This window comes from Carassius gibelio, chromosome B4, assembly GCF_023724105.1.
Source record: "Carassius gibelio isolate Cgi1373 ecotype wild population from Czech Republic chromosome B4, carGib1.2-hapl.c, whole genome shotgun sequence".
NCBI lineage: Eukaryota > Metazoa > Chordata > Actinopteri > Cypriniformes > Cyprinidae > Carassius > Carassius gibelio.
Window position 1 is genome coordinate 10788688 of NC_068399.1, and position 15529 is coordinate 10804216.

Genomic DNA, 15529 nt, shown 5'->3' on the forward strand with positions numbered 1-15529 from the left:
GCTGCTGCATTTTGGACTAGCTGTAGTTTGTTTACCAAGCGTGCAGAACAACCACCCAATAAAGCATTACAATAGTCTAACCTTGAAGTCATAAATGCATGGATTAACATTTCTGCATTTGACATTGAGAGCATAGGCCGTAATTTAGATATATTTTTGAGATGGAAAAATGCAGTTTTACAAATGCTAGATACGTGGCTTTCTAAGGAAAGATTGCGATCAAGTAGCACACCTAGGTTCCTAACTGATGACGAAGAATTGACAGAGCAACCATCAAGTCTTAGACAGTGTTCTAGGTTATTACAAGCAGAGTTTTTAGGCCCTATGATTAACACCTCTGTTTTTTCTGAATTTAGCAGTAAGAAATTACTCGTCATCCAATTTTTTATATCGACTATGCATTCCATTAATTTTTCAAATTGGTGTGTTTCACCGGGCTGCGAGGAAATATAGAGCTGCGTATCATCAGCATAACAGTGAAAGCTAACACCATGTTTCCTGATGATATCTCCCAAGGGTAACATATAAAGCGTGAAGAGTAGCGGCCCTAGTACTGAGCCTTGAGGTACTCCATACTGCACTTGTGATCGATATGATACATCTTCATTCACTGCTACGAACTGATGGCGGTCATATAAGTACGATTTAAACCATGCTAATGCACTTCCACTGATGCCAACAAAGTGTTCAAGTCTATGCAAAAGAATGTTGTGGTCAATTGTGTCAAACGCAGCACTAAGATCCAATAAAACTAATAGAGAGATACACCCACGATCAGATGATAAGAGCAGATCATTTGTAACTCTAAGGAGAGCAGTCTCAGTACTATGATATGGTCTAAATCCTGACTGGAAATCCTCACATATACCATTATTCTCTAAGAAGGAATATAATTGTGAGGATACCACCTTTTCTAGTATCTTGGACAGAAAAGGGAGATTCGAGATTGGTCTATAATTAACAAGTTCTCTGGGGTCAAGTTGTGGCTTTTTTATGAGAGGCTTAATAACAGCCAGTTTGAAGGTTTTGGGGACATATCCTAATGACAATGAGGAATTAATAATAGTCAGAAAAGGACCTATGACTTCTGGAAGCACCTCTTTTAAGAGCTTAGATGGTATAGGGTCTAACATACATGTTGTTGGTTTAGATGATTTAACAAGTTTATACAATTCTTCCTCTCCTATAGTAGAGAATAGGGGTGCTCCGATCACGATCGGCCGATCGTTAATGCGCATCTCGTCAGTAAAGCCGGTTTTCTAACCAGCGGTTAATTCCATCAGGTGCGTGATTTCACATAGAGCAGCTGTTACTACACAGAGCCGTTGTTAACTGAGAAGATGGGCCAATAAACGCTGAAAATTAACGTGATTTGCGCATCTTCTCTATTAACAACGGCTCTGTGTAGTAACAGCTGCTCTATGTGAAATCACGCACCTGATGGAATTAACCGCTGATAAGAAAACCGGCTTTACTGAGGAGATACGCACAACGATCGGCCGATCGTGATCGGAGCACCTCTAGTAGAGAATGAGTGGAACTGTTCCTCAGGGGGTCTATAGTGCACTGTCTGATGTGATACGGTAGCTGACGGCTGAGTGGTTGCAATTTTATCTCTAATAGTATCGATTTTAGAAGTAAAGTAGTTCATAAAGTCATTACTGTTGTGGTGTTGGGAAATGTCAACACTTGTTGAGGCTTTATTTTTTGTTAATTTAGCCACTGCATTGAATAAATACCTGGGGTTATGTTTGTTTTCTTCTAAACGAGAAGAAAAGTAATCAGATCTAGCAGTTTTTAATGCTTTTCTATAGGATATGCTACTTTCCCGCCAAGCAATACGAAATACCTCTAGTTTTGTTTTCCTCCAGCTGCGCTCCATTTTTCGGGCTGCTCTCTTTAGGGTGCGAGTATGCTCATTATACCATGGTGTCAAACTGTTTTCCTTAACCTTCCTTAAGCGTAAAGGAGCAACTGTATTTAAAGTGCTAGAAAATAGAGAGTCCATAGTTTCTGTTACATCATCAAGTTGTTCTGAGGTTTTGGATATGCTAAGGAATTCGGATACATCAGGAAGATAACTTAAAAAGCAGTCTTTTGTGGTAGAAGTGATGGTTCTTCGATACTTGTAACAAGAAGTAGAATTTACAATTTTGGCTATATGAAGTTTACACAGAACTAAATAATGATCTGAGATATCATCACTTGGCTGAATAATTTCAACACTATCAACATCAATTCCATGTGACAGTATTAAATCTAGAGTATGATTTCGACAATGAGTAGGTCCTGAAACATGTTGTCTAACACCAATAGAGTTCAGAATGTCTATAAATGCTGATCCCAATGCATCTTTTTCATTATCGACATGGATATTAAAATCACCAACTATTAAGACTTTATCTGCAGCCAGAACTAACTCAAATGTAAAATCACCAAACTCTTTAATAAAGTCTGTATGGTGCCCTGGTGGCCTGTATACAGTAGCCAGTACAAACATAACAGGGGATTTATCATTAACATTGGTTTCTCTGGATAATGTTATATGAAGCACCATTACTTCAAACGAGTTATACTTGAAGCCTGCCCTCTGAGAAATCCTGAAAACGTTGTTATAAATTGAAGCAACTCCTCCCCCTTTGCCTTTTAGACGCGGCTCGTGTTTATAACAATAATCTTGGGGGATGGACTCATTTAAAATAATGTAATCATCAGGTTTTAGCCAAGTTTCTGTCAAACAGAGCACATCTATATTATGATCAGTTATCATATTATTTACAAAAAGTGTTTTCGTAGAAATGGATCTGATATTCAATAAGCCAATCTTTATCATTTGTTTATCCATATTGCATTTGTTTTTTATTTGTTGAACCTCAATTAAATTGTTAACCTTAACTTGGTTTGGACGTTTTTTGTATTTTCTAGTTCGGGGAACAGACACAGTCTCTATAGTGTGATATCTAGGTGAAAGAGTCTCTATGTGCTGAGAATTAACTGACCTCTGTGAAGGGAGGCAGCTAGCAGACGGTCGGTTTAGCCAGTCTGTCTGCTTCCTGACCTGGGCCCCAGTTAGTCAAGTATAAACACTAAGACTATGTGCCATATTTCTAGACAGAAGAGCAGCACCACCCCAGGAGGGATGAAGACCATCTCTTTTAAACAGGTCAGGTCTGCCCCAAAAGCTCGTCCAATTGTCTATGAAACCTATGTTATTCTGTGGGCACCACTTAGACATCCAGCCATTGAGTGATGACAATCTGCTATGCATCTCGTCACCACGGTAAGCAGGCAGGGGACCAGAGCATATTACAGTGTCTGACATCGTGCTTGCAAGTTCACACACCTCTTTAAAGTTATTTTTAGTGATCTCCGACTGGCGAAGTCGAACATCATTAGCGCCGGCATGAATAACAATCTTACTGTATTTACGCTTAGCATTAGCCAGCACTTTTAAATTTGCCAAGATGTCAGGCGCTCTGGCTCCTGGTAAACATTTGACTATGGTGGCTGGTGTCTCTATATTCACGTTCCGTACAATAGAATCGCCAATAACTAGAGCACTTTCATCAGGTTTCTCAGTGGGTGCATCACTGAGTGGGGAGAACCTGTTTAATGTTTTGATCAGAACAGAAGAGTGGTGTTTTGACCCACGACTACGCTGCCTCACCGTCACCCAGTTGCCCTGCTGCAGGGGCTCTGCTGGAACCGGACAATGTACAGGAATCCCTGAGCTAGACGCATCCAAAGCCGTATCTAGAGCCCTAACATTCTTACTGTCCTCAATTAAAGTTTGGATGCGTGTCTCTAATTCTGAAATCTTCTCTGTCAGCCTAACTATTTCCCTGCATTTATCACATGTGAATCCCTCATCAGCGACAGAGATAGATAAACTGTACATGTGGCAAGAGGTGCAAATAACAATTTTAGGAGAAGCCATTACTCACCGTGCTTGATGAAATATTCTTACTGCTGTAGTTTGATGAACTTGTGGAAAACTGCAGCGTGAGAGAGGAGAGGAGAGGAGAAAAGAAAACGCTAATGACAAGCTAACCAGTGCTAACGCTTTGCAGGTGTACTGCAGTCACGGAAGAGTGAAGGTCAAAGTTAATCTGATAAGATTGATCGGTAATATCAGAAATATGGTGTGAAATAAGTTATATTTTACAATTAAAAAAACAAACAAACAAACAGACAGTGATAGTAAGAAAGATTATAGAGAAAAAAATATAAAATAAAAACAGCTACACGGAGCTATGATTAGCTACAGAAGGCCAACAGGAAGTAGAGAAAACACTGTCCAACAGCGACACCAACAGGCCTGGGTCCAGGTTTCGATCGCTCAGTCAAAAAAAATCATGAGCTTCCTTCTTCTTCTTCTTCTTTTCATTTTTTTGGCAGATTGCAACCATGACTTTTAAAGGTGCATACCGCCACCTACTGTATCAGAGTATGTAACATGAGCTATATCCATTGGTACTACTTTATATCAAAAAAAAAAAAAAAATTCTATATCCTATTGTAATCATGAGCTTCCCTGCTTCAATGAGCTATTTATTCACAGCAAATAAATAATATATAGAAAGTTACATTTTCACTAACATTGATCTACCGCTTGTTTAAGCACTCTCAAAAAATAAATTAATATGTACAACTATTGTTATAATCACTGAAAATGATCATTTTAAATGAATATCATACTTTAATTGTACATATATCTGCGTTTTATTGTTTATGATGAGAGAATTTGCAAGAGTTTGGAATTAATTCAGCGAACGCATGCACACTCAACAAAGCAATAACTCATCTGAATGCCTCTGATTGGCCCTTGCATTCCAAAGCTAAACAGAATTGTGTGAGATTGGTTAAAATGTGTAACGCTGTAAAAATGCCTAAAATAAAAAATAAAAATACAGTGCAACATGAGAATATCTTAATTTAATGCCGCAATCGACACTATCTTTTCATATTCTTAATTCAGAAATTACTAGTAAATTTCACAAATTGTATTTAAATTAAACATTTAATTAAATGTGAAATTCGGAAGTTGAAAGTTTTAAATTGTATTTTCTTGTAAAATTGTTTGTTTTTATTTAAATCTTAGAAGAAAAAAAATATAAATAAAATGTATTTTGGTCAGCCTCTGCCAGTAGGTTAGTAGGTGAGTGTCATGTGAGGAGGAAAATATTCCTTTAAGACAAAAATCTTTCCTCTTTACAATATAAGTCAAAATAAACTGTATACTGTATGGTCGAACAAAATCTTTCTTTAAATTGTTCCTGCTCTAGCAATATACAAATTTGTGTTAAAGTTTGCGGTAATTCATATGTAATCCATTTGTTAAAATTTTGCTAGAGAGTAATACAATTCTGAAGCAGGAGCTAGAAGGTAAATTTCTCCAGTGTATTAGCAATAGCACACTTTTGTCCTCATCACCTACACTCTTGGGTTATTTTATCACTATCCAGTGTTTATTTTCATCCTGATTATCTTTGTGGTTCCGTATTTGGACATAGTAATGTTTTCAGCACCTGCTAAATCCATGAATATCTTCTCCCCATGCAAGTGTCAAGAGTTCATTATTATGAATTAAGCAGCAGCCCATCTTTGCTGCATTTGGTGCCTTTTTTCAGCCTGGAAGTAAACTATTTAGTAGATGTTGCTGAGTGTTTTCCATGGCAGGTGCTCAGAAATGCAACAGTTTTCAAGCATTAGTTAGATTACAACTGGATTGTAATATCTTTGTACATCATAATACAGTTGAGCATCACACGTTCAAATGGATTATTCTTGCACCAGGCCTATTGACCAGAGCCACTTTTTGGACCAGCTGGTTTCTTGGTCTCTCAGCCAGGTTTCTCTTTTGTTTTATCTTTGTTAGGCACTTGATATCTGGTTAGAATTGACTAGAGACCAGCTAGATGATCAGCTAAACCATCAAAACATTAGCTTGGTCAGGCTTACTAATCACCTGCATTTTTATTTTATTATAATATTTTTTTTTTTTTTTTTTACATGAAAAAATACTTTTTACAGGAGATTTCCACCTCAGAATTTTTATTGTCTCAATTAGTCACCCTGTTGTCATCTCAGATGTATAGTCCTGAAAACAGAAATATCTCATTTGATGATAGTTGCTTTGCTCTTCTCATACCATCTATTACATTTCAAAGAGCTCTGTTATGACTGAGCCAGATTGCCATGGAATGGAACAGTTAAACAAGAAAGATTTGACCCAACATCCACCTTTGTGTTTTGCAAGGTTTTTGAAGTGTCAGTTTCAATTGTTTCATCCCCCTGCTTTATATGGACTCATAGAGTTTTTCAAAAAAAAATTCTAAAATCTTAGTTTGTGCTCCACAGAAGGAAGAATGAAATACACCTGTGATGATAAGAGGGTAATCAAATGTTAAATAAATGTAAATAAATTGCAGGAACCTTCTTTTGCAATTCCCAAAACTATTGTTTCTGACTGTGATGCATGGATGGATGGATGGGTAGATAGATATAAAATTGTATTAAATAAATGCATAGTTGAGCCATGAAACTCTAGATGGCGCAGACTGAAGGGTATTAATGTAATTCATGATATTTATAGTGTTAAACAACTTGACACAAGATTGGTTCATGTTGCATATGCAGCCAATGAGCTTGCTACTTTACATTTGAAAGGCTGGTTGGCATTCACTAGAGTATTTGAAGCATGCTTTCAGAGTTCTTCAGAGAACTTCAGAGTCAAGTCTGAAGTTTTTAACCTGGAAGGGTTAAGATGTAACATTAATGCACAGCCAGTTGGTTATGTTTTAATCAATTGCCATGTTCAAAACAGCTTTTCTGTAATCAAATTATATAATAAGAGTCTAATACCATGACACATGAGGAAATATTTCACACTGATATTACAAAACCAAATAAGTTTAAAACCAAATGAAATAAAGTTTCGTTATGATGTAAGTCAGGGGCATTCAATCAACGTTCCAAGAGGCACGCCTCTATCTTTTCCTAGCAGAGGTCTGGACAAAAATAAATAAATAAATAAATAAATAAATTTAGATACATGCAAGGCCATTTGACGTTTGTGTGTGTTTGCTCCTGAAATCTATACTGTTTTAATGTTTTACTTAAAAGCATTATCTACTAAAAACAACATAGCTACAATAATCAAAACATTTTCATATGGAGCAAAATAGATACATAAAGTTTTCAAAGTTTAGGTTCTACCCTAGCCATCTAACAATATATTTTTCCCTTTATAATTAGGCTACATTATGGTTCTTTTGAAAAAAAATTTAGCCTAAAGATTAATCACATCCGATAGATAGTAAGAAAAACAACTTAATGCCATTTCATTCTTAAAATCCGGCACTGCAATATTCAGTAGCTGACTCAGAGTAATAATGTTGTGCTCATTCAGCAACCTACTAAGTCTGTTAAATCCAACCGAGTGCCATAGATTAAAGGCTCCTTGAGTAACTAATGAAGATAATGTGAGGTTTCCGGTCGTTGTACATCAAAGAGACTCCAAACTTGTAAAATGTCCTTATAAAAAATTGGCAACATGGAGGTACCAAATTTTAGGGGATCCTTCAAAAAAGTGCTTTATCCAGCCCCAACACTGGAGAACTACTTAAAAGTAGGCATGAAACAACACGCAAGCTCCAATTCAAAGGTCTAGCCCAGGGGTTCCCAAACTTTTTAGCCCGAGACCCCATGATAAATGCGCTGCTGCCCCGCGGCCCCGCGACCCCCCCCCCCCCCCCCCCCCAAAAAAAAACAAACACCTCTCGTCGCGTGAAATGTACAGCAAATCGATTTTATGCCCAGTCTCAAAGTACACGAAGTTATATTTTATTGTTCTGCGTGCAAAATCAGTGTTACAATTCTGCATGAGCTGCTCGTCTCTCTTGGAAAGTAACTGTGCAGCTATGTTGGGTTGAACTCGTTCATTATTCTGCCATCAGGAACCAGTCGAGTAAGTCTGAGCTGCTCACACGCGTGCTCCCACCCGTACCCACCCGTACACACACACACACGCACGCACGCACGCACGCACGCACGCACGCACACACACACACACACACACACAATCCGCTAGATGTGTCACTTTATGCTTTCCATGGTGACGCGTCATTGCTTGTCACGTGACATACCACAGCAACAACAGAGCTGAATGAATGATCTGCTTTTGTCATTTTTCCTTTTTTTATTCAAAATATTAACAAATTTGTTAGATATGGCATGAAATAGCTGATATTCCGATTGTCAAATATATGCAAGTGGAAGTGTTTTGTTGTTTAAACACCTTTATAACGATCGCATTAGTTGAGCTGTATGCGCGATGGGCGCCGCCATCTTAGTTTGTGCCGCAGACGCAGTTCAGAGAATCAGATCTGTTGGATTTACAACACGTGAATTCATCCACTTCTCCCGAAATACATAAAAGTAAGTGGCTGGTGAACTGGGAGAATAATGGAGCAAACTTTAAAGTTACTTACACAATGTGTATCTGATATGAATAAAATGTGTCTAATTATAATGAAAAAGATTATTATTGCCTCTTCCTTTGACATCAGTGTGTATTTTACAAACTCTAAATGTATTGTTTTTTCTAGTACTTATATGTCTGAAACCTAAAGTAAACATTATGTGGTTGAAAACACTGAAAAGTTGTGATGACAGTTCTGAGCGCACTTGTCTCTGGCTCAGCGCCAGCCAACTCGCGAGAGCACATTTGAATTTCACGTCATGCACTGACCGGTGTGGTCGTACACTCCAGGGACTAGCCTAGACTGATCACACCGGTGTGATCGTAGGTGCGATGTGAAAGAGTTAAATTAATTGAAACAAAAATATATAAAGCCTATATCGAAATCATCTCGCGACCCCTGCGCCGGGGAACCACTGGTCTAGCCAACAGTCTTCGCACAAATTGCAGACAAAAGGTTGCCAACCTGCTTTGGAGATGTATGAGTCTTTGCCCACCTTCCTCCTTAGGCAAAAACAATTTTTTTTTTTTTTTTTTTTTAATCCAATGTAATCGACCCCCCAAAAATGTCTACCAGGACATCCTGAATTTTTTTAATCAACTTCAAAGTAGGATCCACACAAGTAAACTTACGCCATAAGGAAGACGCCGCCAAATTAAAAAAAATAAAATATGACAATTTTATATGACATATTTAGAGACAAAAACTTCTGTTTCATCTGTGTCCTTTGACTTTTTCAAATAATCCCTCCCAATAATTTTGTCTCATCACCTAAAAAGACTTTCCCCCAACATAAACCATAAGGAAGTCTTGGTTTTCCATTTTCCCAGCTTCCTAACAATAGTACTTTGGTTTTATTCCAATTTATATTAGCAGAAGATAAAACTTAAAATTGTCCAAGCAATTCAGATAAAATCTGTACATTACTACTGTTACGAATATGCTCAAGGGGGAAATATGAATAATCAATCATAACTAGTTAAGATAAATTATAAATATTTCGACCTGCTGTAAGTTTTTACTTGACCTCTCAGTGTCAACTGTCTGTCAGTTCTAAGAACGTTAATTTCCTGGTTAAGGAAAATTTATTTCTTACCATACAACACTACTCAGAGCATGTAGCAAATATCTGCATGATTGGGGACTTCAGTTATGAGCAAACAATGAACAACCTCAAGTGTTATATGAATAAGATTTTATTACCTACATAAACACTTAAACTAGTCTAACATACACACACACACACACACACACACATGCATATGTTTGACATAGGAAAAGGGTTAAAGATTAAGAAAAGAAATAAAGACGAAGCTATGGTACAATTTGATATTCAGCAGATCTACAGCTTGAAGGAAACATCAGATTCTTAGTTCAAACAGACCTTTGTAAAAGGTGCATATGATACTTAATAGCCGCGTTTCCACTGGCGAGCTTAAACCGGGCGTGCTAGTGCGTGCCAGAGCCAGTCGCGTTTCGACTGTCACTTCCGAGACTTCCTTGGGGGCAACGGCCAGGTTTTTTTGGCCCGACGAAATCCTTGGGCCAAAGCGGGCCAGCTGGGGCTAGAGGAGGGGTTATGAACAAAGGCGGAGTTTCTTCGCGTCTAGAGTCTGCGCTGCGGATCATTTCAGAAAGATAACAGCTTTAACACCGGTATTAAAGACTTTTTAAAATAAGTTGAGCTCAAAACTGTTTGAAATAACTAATCACTAAACAAGGCAGAAATATTTATAAGCGATGTAAAAGACTATGCACGCTAAACATTAACGTTACCATAGTAAACATGGTAAATATGATGCTTGGATAAATCAGACGTCAGCTTCTTTTTCTCTATCACAATTGTGTATTTATTAAGTAACATTTTATCTGTCGTCTCGTTTTGTGAGTTTAGCTCCACGTTGCATATCATCAAAATATAATAATGATTTTTGTTCGGGAGCTTTTATAAAAATAGAGAGCGTCTGCACTGCGGGTCATTTCAGAAAGATAACAGCTTTAACACCAGCATTAAACACTTTTTTTTTTTAAATAAGTCAAGCTCAAAGTAAATGTGACGGCTACTGTGGCTAATAAACAGAAACAGACACGACTGAATAAGCAGGCTATTTTCATAAGCGTTAAAAATAAATAAATAAAATAGAAATAAGTGTATTTATGTGTGATTAAATTTGAGTCCTGATAAATTAAATCAATATGATCAATGTATCACTTATTCTACATCGTTGCTTTTGAATTTGAATATATAACAAAGCATGCAAACAACAGCCGCTTTTATCATCTTCGTTTTGTGATCGCGCATGTTCCAGTGACTTATTTCTTAGTTTTCTGATAACTTCTCTTTGTTGGTGAAATGATGAGGTTGCATGATGTTGTTCTGAGAGGCATGTAAAGGGCGTGTTTTAGTGATGCGCAGCAGAGCTTCAGGCTCCACTGTGGAAACCCTGCGCTATTCTGGCCTTGGTGCTACTGGCCCGAGGCTATGAGCCCCGCCCGGCCCGGTTTAAGCCCTGGCTCGCACTGGCCCTAAAGTGGAAGTGGACTAAGTTTTATACTTCCACATCTTGCCTGTTTGAAAAAGAGTCCTGATGCACTTTGGGGCTCCAGTTGGTCCCTACTGAAGTGACTTTATGAGGAAATACCAGTTAGAATCAGATAATCTTGATGAATGAAGAGTCAAGACCGAAGCCTGGCACAAGCTTATCGTGGTTTTGAGGGCTCTTAACTCAGTATCTTCTCCTGGAATTCCAGAATCTAAAGAGAACCAGCCTGATCTGGTGATCAGTGATCCATATAAGGGGATGATGTCACACCCTCAGGATTTGAGTGAGCCAATGAGGAATGGTACCTTTTGGAGGGAAGTTTTACAACTCTTTGTCTCTAGTCTGGTGTCTTGCATATGAAATTAGATTGGGGGGTTCAAGAGAAGAGTCTTCAAGATTCTTATAAAACGAATGTGTTGCATAGGGATCAACATATAATATACACTCTCATTTACATCATGAAAATATGAACTCTAGATACCATATATATGAGGTTATATTAACTAGTGATCCATCATAAGCATGTATAAAACATATACAATACTCAAAACACAATATATAAAAACAGTAAGAGCATACACAATTTCCTAAAGTATATGTGAATTAATTCAATGAAAGGTTTTTCTATGAATTAATTAGAGAAGAGTCCCTTTTATGTGCATTATGTGTCTGCTTTTAAGAGACTTGAGTTAAGAGTGGCTTAGCAACATTCTTGGCCGTTGTAAACCTAGTGTTATCAGAAAGTGTCCCTTTGGTTGCTAGGGGACCAGAGGCCTGTTCTGTCCATTTTGAGGTGATGTCTTCCTTTTGGGGGAAGGGTCCATATTCCCTTTGGTTAGATGAGGAGGCATTAGATATTATTTGTTAAATGTAACAAATAGTTGTGTGTCTGATTGGTCAAAATGCTAAACTACATTATAATAACTACTATATCATCAGCATACAAAAAATAAATTCCATTGCAATTTGGCAACGATATAATATGAAGTTTAATTCTTATTTGCTGTAATAAAGGCTCTATGGCAAAGAAGTAGAGCAATCCAGAAAGAGAAGACCCCTGCCTAATACCTTTACAAGCTCCAAAAGGAGCACATAAACCAGCTCAAGAATACTCTGAACATCACTGTAGAGAACTTTCATGTGATCTATATATTTTTTTTACAAAATCCAAAAGCCTCCAAATCTCTCCATAAACATGCTCAACATGATCAAAAGCTTTCTCTTGATCCAATGATATTCAACCACAGTCTAAATTGAGACATCAAGAGTCATCAAGAAGATCTCTAATCAGGGGAACATTATCAAAGACTGATCTAGCAGGGACATGGTATGTCTGGTCAGGAAGTATCACTTGGTCTACGACCTCTGCCAAATGATTAGCTAAAACTTTATAGAGCAGCTTGTAGTCACTACACAGGAGGGACACTGGCTGCTAGCATTTGATATCCATCAAATCACCCTGCTTGGGTTGTAGACTCAAGACTGCTCTGTGGCAATTCAACGGCAGCAGCTCCCCGGCTAAACTGTCATTCAGTACCCCCAGTAAGCCTTCTCCAAGCCCTGACCAAAAAGACTTATAAAAGTCAACTGGCGGACAATCAATTCCTGGTGTTTCCCCTGCTTCATACCTTGGAGGGCTCCACACAATTGTTCCATGGTCAAGGCACCATGTCCATTTTTCCTTTCCAAACTGAAAAAGAACCTTGACGGTGCATCCATCTCATTTACACCTAGAAAACGTGACCTGACCAGAGCACCCTGTGGTTTAATCCCAAAAAGAAATGGTCAGATAACTGAGTCTTCTTATTTTATTTTTTTTTATAAGAGACTCCACATTACTTTGATTCCCAGGCAAGTGAGCCAATTCTTGAAATGTAAAAATTTCAGTCCCTTAGATCAGCGTTAACTCTCTAGTGAGGTTCTGAGAGTATTGTTGACAATATTGTTTTAATTGGACTTTCTCAAAATCCAACCATTGCTGCAGTGTTCCAAAATAATTACCTGTAGTTTTAAAAACCATCCCAAAACGTTTTAACGCCTTCTTTAAAACAAATATCATCCAATAAAGAGGTATTTAAATGTCAATAAGCACTCTTTGGCTTAATAAAGTTTAAAAAGATACAGTACTGCACCATACTATGATCTGAAAGACATGATGGAGTAATAAAATAACTCTTAACAATACTAACGTGATGTTTAAAAACATAAAACCTGTGCAGACTTGCCAATGAAATCATGTTATTATGAGCATGAGTCCAAGTGTATTGTTTTTGTTGTCCATTAAGCTGTCTCCAAATATCAATTAATTAATGTTTTTATTAACTCAACAAGATGTTGATGTGAAGGTAAATGGGGTTCAATTTGATTTCATTGTGATTAAAGTGTGATTAAAATCCCAACCATAAATAAATATCCATCAACACCAACATTTTGTTAAATATAAAAAAAATAACATTCTTTGAACAGTTGAAGTTGATATATTTACACACAAATAAAAAAAAAACAAATACAACATTTTCAAAATAAGCCATTTGTCACAGATCAGTCAGACTCTTTCCCCAGCCAATCCCAGCACACCAGAGTACTAATCACTGGCATCTGATCTTAATTCATTCCGATCTCGTGACTACACAGTGGAAGTTACATCTAATCTTGTTACTAGCATTGACAGTATTGACTTACTGTCTGCTTACCTCCTCTCTCCTTCTCAAGCGAATATCTCCTCCATACTCCTTCCAAAGCAAGCTCCAGCGACTACACAGAGGTGTGTGCTCCTCCTGTTCACCACTCCATCCTCGTATACTCCTGTATGAAAGAATTCATTACTTATCCAAGTCTCCAAGTAATCCTATTCATTCACAGATCTGCTCACCTGTTTACCTCTCAAGTCTTCTCAATGCTCTCCTGTGAAAATGAAACCATTCCTGTTTATACTGACCTTCTGCTTCCAAGTATACTTGTTACAGAAGATCAGACACAAACAGTCCTCACAGGATGAGCAAACCCGATCCCTTCCAGGAACTTGTTGACTCACTCCTGGTGGTGTAGCTACATCCATCGGCTCCACCAACCTATTCAGTATCACCTGCTAGGATGAACCCCTCTCAAGCTACTGCTAACGCTAGTGTTTTCCAGCCCTGTGGTCAGACCAGCACCCTTCTCTGGCACGGTGGAGGAATGCAATGGGTTCTTGCTGCAATGTTCACTAGTCATACACAACCACGATTGTATACTACGGAACACTCTAAAATCACCTTCATTATCTCTTTACTCATAGGTCCTGCCCTATGATGGGCTGAAACCATTTGGATGCAAGCCAGTCCCGCTATGCGATCTCTGGTGAACTTTGTAGCCAATTGTAGGGAGGTTTTACAATCTAAAGCAAAGACAAATTTACCATTCATCAATACTCTCTCCAGTTCAGAACCCTAGCCGCTGCCAGTGAATGGAATGAAGCCTTACTCTTAACGGCTTTCCTTCAGGGTCTGGAACCCTAATTATGACTCCAATTAGCAGCTTATGATGAATCTCCTCAGGCTAGAATGTTTCATCCAGCTAGCTATCCAATGTTCCAACCGTGTTCAATCCTGTCTCCAAGATCGGTCTAATGTCAATCCTACTTACCATATCCGCCTTCCTGATATCAGTAATCCTCCTGAAACCGAACATGAACCTATGCAGATGGACACCTACTGGTTGAAATCAGCTGAGCGGAAGAGAAGGCTGACCCAGGTTCTCTGTTTGTATTGCAGTTCAGGTGGGCATATGATCCTGGCCTGCCCACTTCGTCCTCCACACCCGGTGGTAAGTGCCATTAAACCATCTCCTATAAAAATTAATCCACTCATCATTACTGCTAAACTTACTGCTGCCCTTGTTACTATACTATTGTTACTTTGACATGTCAGACACAGTGTGGGTCCCGTGCAGCTTACATTGGGTCTACTTCATCGTGAGTCCATCCGACTCCTAGTTCTGGAGGGTCCCTAGCTGGTTCAACATAACCCTGTTCTTTCCTGGACCACAGGGATAATCCTATGGTGGGGTGATGGCACCTTCCCCGAGTGCTTCCCAGATCTTCCCCTTTCTCCCGCCAAGACTCATGAAACCCTTGTGGTGAATACCAAGTCCATAGAAAGCCCCCTGAAGAAGTGCTCGGTCAAGATACCACCCTGCTATACTTTGTTCAGTGATTTGAATTCTGTCACAAAAAGGCATCCCAATTACCACCTCACTGACCCAGGGATTGTGCTATTGATCTGATCTCTGGTAAACCAGTGCCCCATGGCAAAATCTTTCCTCTGTCACTGCCCGAACAGAAGGCCATGGAGGAGTACGTGGAGGAAGCCCTCAAGCAGGGCTATATATTCCCATCAACATCCCCTGCTGCGTCCAGTTTCTTCTTCGCGGCAAAAAAAGGAAAGAAGCTTGCATCTCTGCACTGATTACCAGGCATTGCACGACATCACAATCAAATTCCATTTTTCTCTTCCCCTCATCCCA

The 15529-nt window shown here is 38.6% G+C and overlaps 1 protein-coding gene and 1 long non-coding RNA gene across 3 annotated transcripts in view; one reads left to right on the forward strand and one right to left on the reverse strand.

Annotated features, from left to right (window-relative positions):
- tafa5a (TAFA chemokine like family member 5a) overlaps window positions 1-15529 on the forward strand; it is a 162847-nt gene that overhangs the window by 138325 nt on the left and 8993 nt on the right. The window lies entirely within an intron of this gene.
- LOC127956956 (uncharacterized) overlaps window positions 1-15529 on the reverse strand; it is a 168460-nt gene that overhangs the window by 996 nt on the left and 151935 nt on the right. The gene's annotated exons all lie outside the window — the stretch shown is intronic.